Below are 9,162 nucleotides of genomic sequence, written 5' to 3'. Positions count from 1 at the left end.
CCCATCAATTGGGGAATGGCTGAGCAAGTTGTGGTATATGAATGTAATGGAATACTATTGTGCTATAAGAAATGATGAACAGGCTGACTTCAGAAAAACCTGGAAAGACTTATATGGTCTGATGCTGAGTGAAGTGAGCAGAACCAAGAGGACTTTGTACACAATAACAGCCACGTTATGCAATGACTAAGATTGTTAAACTGAACCCTTCTCAGCATTATGAGGATCTAAGACATCTCCAGAGGCCTCGGGATGGATAATGCTGTCCACATCCAAAGAAAGAACTATGGAAGTCAAATCGCTCTCACTTATTTTTACCTTCTGTTGAGTTTTGTTTCATCTTTCTGATGGTTCCTCCTATTGGTTTTAATTTTTACTTACAACTTCACTAATGTGAAAATATGTTTAATGGGTATGTAAATGTAAAGCCTATATCAGATTGTGCGCTGTCTTGGGGGGGGGGGGGGGGGAGGAAAAGGGAGAAAAAATTTTCAACTCAAAAGCATATGGAAAAAAAATTATTAAAAAAAAAAAAGAGTCAGGTTTAGAATTCAGGTCTCCTGATGCAAGTTCAGTTCTTTCACAAAGGGTACTAATAATTGCTTACACAAACCACTTAGTTGGGTAAATCAGTCAACATTATCCAGGGGTGGGGAACCTGTGGACTCAAGGACACATGTGGCCCTCTACCTCCTCAAATGTGGCCCTTTGACTGAATCCTGGAGGACCTAGAGGGTCACATGTGGCCTCAAGGCTGCAGATTCCCCACCCTTAAAGTACTATGAGAAAGAAATACAAAAACACAGTTCCTGCCCTCAACTCTAACATGAGAAGACAATGCACAAATAGGTACATATAAAATACAGAGTACATGGTAATCTCAAAGGGAATAAAGTGTAGGGGAGAAGGAGGGTAGTGATGGTGGAAAACTTTACTATAGAAGGTGGAATTTAATCTGAGTCTTGAAAAAAGCCAGGAAATGCAGTGGGTGGAGGTGAGAAGGAAGAGTATTCAGTGCATGAGGGAAAGGCAATAAAAAAGGCAAAGAAATGGGAAACAAAATGTCACTTACTAGGTACAGCAAGAAGGTAGGTGTTGTTAGATTGTAAATATATGAAATGGAATAAAATGAAAGACTGGAAAGTTAGGAAGCAGAGCTTTAAATGCCAAAGAGAACATGAGAACATTTTATATTTGATCTAAGAAGTTATATGGAGCCTCTGGAGCTTTTTGAGTAGGGTGTGTGTATGAGAGAGAGAGAGAGTGAGAGAGAGAGAGAGAGAGAGAGAGAGAGAGAGAGAGAGAGAGAGAGAGAGAGAGAGAGAGAGAGAGAGAGAGAGAGAGAGAGAGAGAGAGAGAGAGAGAGAGAGAATAGGGAAGTCACTTTGGTAGCTTAAGTGGAAAATGGTATGAAGTCAGGAAGGATTTGAGGTACAGTCTAACCAGAGGGTATTTGCAAAAAGTAAAGTTGTGAGTTGACGAAATCCTGTAAAAGAGAGGTGGTGGTTGTGAGTAGAGAGAAGAGGGTATTTGTAAGAGGCAATGAAAGGAGAAAGGACAAGAACTGCCAACAGATTACATATATGGGTGAGTGAGAGGGGAACTGACTGAGTATGACTTTGAGGTAGAGCCTGGGTGACAGTCCATTAGACTATGAGGTCCTTGAGTACAAGCATTATTAATCATTTGCCTTTCTTTGGATCCCCAATGGCTTAGTTTTAGCATAGTGCCCAGCATATAACAAGTGCTTAATAAATGTTCACTTCATAAATAAACTGACTGGGAGTTTACTGTCTGGGAAGATGACAGTAATAGGGAAGTTTGGAAGTTGGGGGGCCAATCCATGGTTTTTATGTATATTCTCTTTCCCTTTTCTATTGGACACTTGAAGATACAATTCACTTTCTCCTTAATTAAAACTGTCCATTCCTAATAAGGATGATTTACAGTCCTCTCAATGCTGAAGGCTGCCTACAAAGTGTCAAAAGATGATGTGAAACAGTTCTTTGTGCTTTTCTTTCTCAGTCCTACGTGGCTTTGGTGATACAGACGTTTCTTCTCTAGCAGCAGTTTGCCACATAACCGTTTAGACCAGGGGTGGGGAACCTGCAGCCTCGAGGCCACATGTGGCCCTCTAGGTCCTCAAGTGTGGCCCTTTGACTGAATCCAAACTTCACAGAACAAATCCCCTTAATACAAAGATTTGTTCTGTAAAACTTGGGACTTATTCAAAAGGCCATGGCCACTGAGCCAAAAGGCCACACAAAGGCTTCAAGGCAGCTGGTTCCCTACCCCTGATTTAGAGGTTAGCTTCCAACATAGTGCATTTCAGCATGAATCTAAACAAGGCTTCAGGTTCTAAAGAAATAGAGCATTGGATTTAAAGCTAGAAGGGACCTCAGACACCACCAGCGAGTCCAACACCCTCAATTTGCAAATGGGAAAACTGAGGCACAGAGAAGTAAAATGACTTGTCCCAAGTCACACAGTAACAGCTTGGATTACAATTCATGTCTTTTGAGCATAAATTCAGTGCTTTTTTCACTATTCCAGGCTGAAATCCTGAATATTTTAAATCTTAAATAAAAACCGTGAAAAGCTTGTAATATGTAGGTTGCCTAGGGAGGCAATGATCTGGAATTAATTGTTTTGAAAACAAGCCATTTCTCAAGCACACTGCCTAATGGCTCTATGATCTTCAATTATCTTTCCAGTTTAGACTGTTCCAGATCCTATCTCTGCTGCACTATCTACTGATGAGTCTCTTGTATACAATATATTTGTAACTCTGGCAGTTATTAAGCAACTCAATTTCATATGCTTGTACCAGTATATATTTTTATGAAAAATATGTAGAAGGATTTCATTATCAGAGAAAGGTTATTTTAGAACTGCTAAATCTTAGCATTTCTAAATGCTTAGAACTTAAAATCTTAGAACTGGCTACTCAGAATCATGTCAGGGAGGTGGGGGGGTGGGGTGGAGAGCATTTTAGATAAGGAAACTGCCACCAAGATATTTCAGGAGGGATAAGGATAGGGGTGGGTCCTGTGATGTCATTGGTATTAAATGAGTACCACTGGCCACAAGGTGAGAGTATAGACAGACTGAAGCAAACCTATCACCATTAGAGGCAGAACAATGCAAAGGTCAAGTCAGTAGCCTGTTTTCATGCATGTAAAACATAGACTGTGATATTTCAATAGGGTTATAAGCTCATTGATAAGCATATCCCCTTCAATGCAATGGTGCAGACCACAACCTAACTATATTCTCATCCTGTATGGTTCTTATCTGTCTCCTTCCCTAAATCCTTCTTAGGAGAGTCAACCAAAATACTAGGTGAGAATTACTTTAGACCTTTTGACATTACGTGAGTACTAGCATAGCACTCTCACTCCATGACCAGCTCATCTCCCTTTCTGGTCATACATCTCGAAGAATATCATTTATGCCAAAAAAGACAGAGATAAACAATACATATGGTAAGGAAAACCATTAGATAAGAAGTCAAGGAGACCTGGGTTCCATTCTTGGCTTAAGCCATCTGTCTGACTCTAGCCAATTTGCTTCTTTCCATACCTAAAATTTCCTCAGCTACAAAATGGGTATAATACCAACCCCAGGACAGGATAACCTCTGTTATCACTTCCTACTCTAAAATACTGATTTCCCAAGGTTGTTAAATGAAATAGTATGTTTGAAATGACTTTGGAAAGTATTAAGTGCTTTATAAAACAGAAGCTATTACCACACAACCCTAAAACATTTTCAAACCTCTCTAAGGGATAAATTATTCAGGCACATTGGCCAGCAATATCATTCACACAAAACTTAGCAGATTTTCTATTTAACGAGAATACAATTCATTTCTTAGCTCAGTAATCTGATAGCTTGACTTAAACCATATACCACCCCACTGTCCCCAATGGAAGGGACTCAACTGAAAACATTTATTATTGATTTATGAAAATGGATACAATTTAACAAAACGTCCTGAGCTTCAATACTTTTATAGTCATAGACATCCACCCCGGAGAGATTTACCAAGTATGTTTCATTAGAGTTCTGCAAAAATGTGAAATACTTCTCACATATTCAAAACAAATATTTAATTCTGAATTTTAGTTTTCCCTCAAGTCTAATACTTTAATGAACCTAGGTTTCTTCCTGAAATGAAGGCCCCTCTCTTTAACAATATTTTTCCAGTAGTGTTAGATGGTTCCAAGTCATGGCATATTATATTCTACGAAGAATGTTACAGGTCACTCAAAGATCAATGGAGAGCCACACAGAAGAGGTAAGCTGCAACATATCATCAATGAAGAATAGCACAGGAAATCAAGACCCAAAGAAATAAAATGACATGTTCATGATCACACAGCAATTGTGATAGGTGAGATTTGAACCCAGTTTTTCCTAGCTAAGAAACCAGCCCTCTATGATGTCATATTATCACCTGCTCTACTTTCAGCAAAAAGACCTCCAGGAAATTCCCCATGACAACTCTATGTGTGGCCTTCATCAAGAATGAATCCCATTTCTTCCACCTGAGCAGGCAACCTGTAAGTAGCATTCTCCCTCCCTATTTGTGTCTTTCTTTGATCTTCATTCATATGCACCCCCACTCCCAGGCCATCCTCCACAGGTTTGTCTAGTTCTACACAGTTGTGGCATCATCCCATCAAGCTCCCCATTGTACCATCTGTCTTGCCTCCAAATGACCATTCCCCTAGCTCCTACCACATAGAACATTACGCTGTAAAACTGTCGTTTTCTGTAAGGCCCCTAGTGCCACATCTCTGGGAAGTGAAGTGGGGAATGGAGACAGGAAGAGCAGAGAGCAGATGCCTGGGAGCCATAGAAACTGAGGCATAACAAATTCGTCACCTGCGCAACTGGGTTTCTACTCCCTTCCCATCTCCCCTCTTTCACTCATTGGCATGAGTTGAACTTGACAGCCTCTAAAGTTCCTTCCATCTATGGATCTATGATCTCAGCAGACGTACATCTTATATAAAACACTTTTCTATTGAAAAACACTTTTTCTATTGTGTGCTAGCACAAGCATGAGCCCACAAGTACCCACCTAATATACAGATGTTAACATAAGAATAGAATGAACGAAATGGATATGCTCTCAAAACCCTCAACTATCTTCTGAAGAAAAAATGCTACAGCAAAGTATTCAGGAGTGGATGGAGGTTACCAAACAAACTAGAAATTAGAGTTCTTTTAAAATCTTGCAATTTAAAAAATACAAATAATTACCAAAATACTCATATGCTTCGATAATTGAATTTTCTTGGATAAAATCCTATTAGTGGCTTATTGCCAAGATATAATGATTGCAGCTTCCGAAACTATCAAATGATAAGTCAAAGACTAAGGCTATGGGAAAAGTTTCCCTTTTCTGCAAATGAAGGAACTCAGGTATTTTCGTTGATCTGCTTTGGCTACTCAAGTTTGAGTACAATACATCTCAAGAGTATTAGTACAACTTTAACCTTAAAAAAATCCTAAGACTTTTGGGCCACCCTGTATAGTTCATAATTCTATAAGAATAATAGCACTAGTTGTGAAATTTTAATTAACTATATAAAATCATAAAACGAAAAGAACATATCAAAGGCATTCTTAGTTTTCATAATAGACTTTCTCTAAGGGCTTTATTTCCCCTAAATATATTTCTATGAATCTAATCTCGGTATTACCCCTCCATTTGTATGGACAAGTAACCCCTTCCACTTCCACTATGTGTTTTTCCAATTAATTCTTGAAAGCAGATCTACCCAATGAGGTGGTATAGTTCTTCTTGCTCGTTTAATATATTTTGGAGTACAGCATTCAGGTTGTCCATATATTGTCCATCCTTGATTTCTAACATCACTTTTCACACATGAGTCAGAGTTGGCAATATACTGTAGCCACCATGAGTCTTCCAATGCCTTTGGGTCACCTGTAATTCTGTACTTTCTGAGACCGTGTTGTTCTATTATTTGCACAAAGCTCCATAAAGTATCTAAGACAAATATTGTTAAAGACAAGCTCTTTCAACACACAAATATTTGGGATTACTAACTACACAATTAATGAACTAAAATTTAATTACTCCAACTTTAGTCTGAGGGAATTGTCCATCTTTAGAGCCTATCCAAAAGCTAGAGATTAACTCAGTGGTTTGCCCCCTAACTGAAATAGAAATCTGGACAATGAGTTTTCCATTCACTGTTTTTAAGTGCATATGATTAAGCTGATCTCATGGGGAACTTTTGTGCTAGGAATTGATACAATTAGTATAATGTTATCTACAAGGAAAAGAATCTGAATATCTCACCAAAAAGGAATTTTGTATGATTTTGTTTAGAAATATTCTTTTGTTCAAGACATCCTTGTGACAACAGTAATCACCTTACATGAACCTACCATTGTCGTATTTTATGTAGATCTACCATGGAATCTTAAAGGTCATAAGTGATCCAGAAGAGATGAAGTTAATTCAAAACCCTTATTTTACAGATGATGAAACTAGTGAGAAGAACATGAAAATTTATACCAAAAAAAGAAGAAAGCTACTATTTGTATAATGTGCTAGGGTGCAAAGTATTTTTCAAAGTCAGGCATTATTAAGTTGCATTCACATTAACTCATTTAACAGGAGTACAACATAGTATGACATCATTTAAGAGAAACAAATTATTATAACTAAGTTTAACGTGAACTTTTCTAGACATTTGCATTAATGACTGGCATTCCACAAAGAGGGTAGATGAGGGGAGCATATAAATGAGAATCTGAAAACCAAGTGAGGTCTGAGAGAGATGCATAGCCATTAATACATTAATACAGGTAGCTTCTGAGTAACCACCATGTTATAGCTACAGGGAATCTCCTTCCTCAGCTGCAGGAATTTAGGTTTTCTTTCCTCTTAGTTTATGTTGGAAGAAGGCACATTCCAAGCTGCGTCCTGATTCTTATCTTGCTCCAGTGCTGGTCTAGGGTAGGGTTTTCCCCACAGTGGCAAAGGAGAAAGAGAAGATAGATGATCAAGAAGGCATTTCTTATTAACACTTTTATTTTGAATCTTTGAGATTCCATTCAATGTTTCTGCATTTCCACCACTTGAATTACCTGTATTAACTCCAGAGTTGAAAGAAACTCTGCTGAGTTGGTGTGTGCAGGGTATATTGAGCTAGGGCTATTTAATCTGCAGATAAAATGAACATGGCTGCAGAAATCTCCATCTTATAATATAGTGCAAGGAAGTGCAGGATTTGAAGCCAAAAGAGTTGGGTTCAAATACTGGTATTAAGTATCTCTGAACCTCAGTTTCCTTATATAGCAAATGAAGTTAAATCAAATTACCTCCAAAGTCCCTTCTAGACTTTGTATCCCTAGTACATGACAAACAGTAAGTGCTTAATATATGTCTGGCTGATGGATTTGTAAAATTGTTTATAACATTAAAAATTATAGGCATATAATGACAATTTGGCTACCATAATGCACAATTTACTATGTTTACTTACTGTTCATCTTCAGTAACTTTATCTTATAAATCTGAAAAGAATGTCATAATTCAAAGTACATTTACTTATATATGATAGCATCTATTTTTTAAAATCATGTATGTGTACAAGACATTCGTACAAATTGAAAGTCGTTTATCTTCACTCCTCTAGATGGAACAAGTAAAAAGTTACCCATACTTCAAAAAATGAAAATGATCACTCACTGGCCACTACTACTATCTACTTGTCTGGGAAACTGCTGTTAATTCTGATATTTTCTGCAAGCTTCCACATCACTGGGCCACCCTGTGCAGATAATGCAGCATATTCTGGCTGCCCCAATCTGACAGCATCTACAGCTATGTACGTGTCTATGGTGATGGTTGACAGATAACTGGGCTGAAATCACTGTTGTGGGTCTCATCTTTGAATTGAGTGAATCCCAAAGTTCTGGGAAAATGTGTTATAAGAACTAATAAAATGTAATTCAATATTCATTTCACCATTCTTTTTTTTAGGCAGTGTCTAACCAACTATTATGAAGCAAAAACTGGAATAATTATCCTAGGAATCAAGACTCCTTAACATCAAATTATGATGGATGGTGGAAAGAGGGGAGTATGTGTAAAATTCATCATTGTTAGCTGCTGTAAATAACTAAGAAACATGCATGTTATTTTTGTCATATAAACCTTTATCAAGTTATAAATTAAAGGTTGATTCCTTTCTGATAAAAGAAAAAGACTTTAGGTTTACCACTCTGAATTGCATTCATTCAAATGACAACTATAAATATGAAAGTATATTTTCATCTACTTTGTGAGACATAGGCATGCCATTCCCTGGACACATAAAAGTAAAATTTAAATACTGTTCCTCAAAATAGATTTTGTGTCAACTAAGGATAAATCACCAAATTGCATATGGTATACAATTACTTCATTTTTTATGAATGATTAAAATATATAGAAATATATTCATGTTCATTTTACTTTCATCACTTTGGAAGGAAATTGTATTTCTGACAGGAAGTAAATATAAATCGTGACTTTTAGTATACTAACATAGAACACTTATCATTCAATCTTAATTTTGGTGTAGACATCAATTACTTAAAAATAGAGAATACATTTTCAGATTTCATATCTGATGATTAATTTTTCACTGCTTACGCTCCATGCAAAAACAGAGCCAACTATATTCTTTTAGCTATAAATATCATTGACAATCCTTGACGTAAATTTTAGAAAATACAACACAAATTGCTCATATGACCATTTGGGTTTAAGAAATGCATAAAATAAACTTATAGCACAAACTTAATGCTTATTCAATTTTAATATTTTTGCATTCAAAGCAAAAAGTTAACATTTTTTTTACAAATAAATAAATGTCTTTGACCAAATAAAAGACTTCCTTATTAACAAAGTACTATAATGAAGTACAAGTAGTATGAAATGTAAAAACTTCACTATACTGTAAATCTCAAGAAAAACTATATTGCAACTTATTTCAATACCTTCAACAGGGAAATGAGAAAGTTATCAATTGACCACTACCCTACAATAACCCTCATCCAGCTACTGGAAGACTCCTAACTCTGAATTCACAAAGTTTTATTGGAAAAAAAAAAAAGTACATTGGATTGTTT

Source organism: Phascolarctos cinereus, unplaced genomic scaffold (genome assembly GCF_003287225.1).
Source record: "Phascolarctos cinereus isolate Bilbo 61053 unplaced genomic scaffold, phaCin_HiC Scaffold_1;HRSCAF=81, whole genome shotgun sequence".
NCBI lineage: Eukaryota > Metazoa > Chordata > Mammalia > Diprotodontia > Phascolarctidae > Phascolarctos > Phascolarctos cinereus.
The sequence above is the reverse complement of the archived record's forward strand: the minus strand, read 5'-3'. Positions refer to the sequence as shown.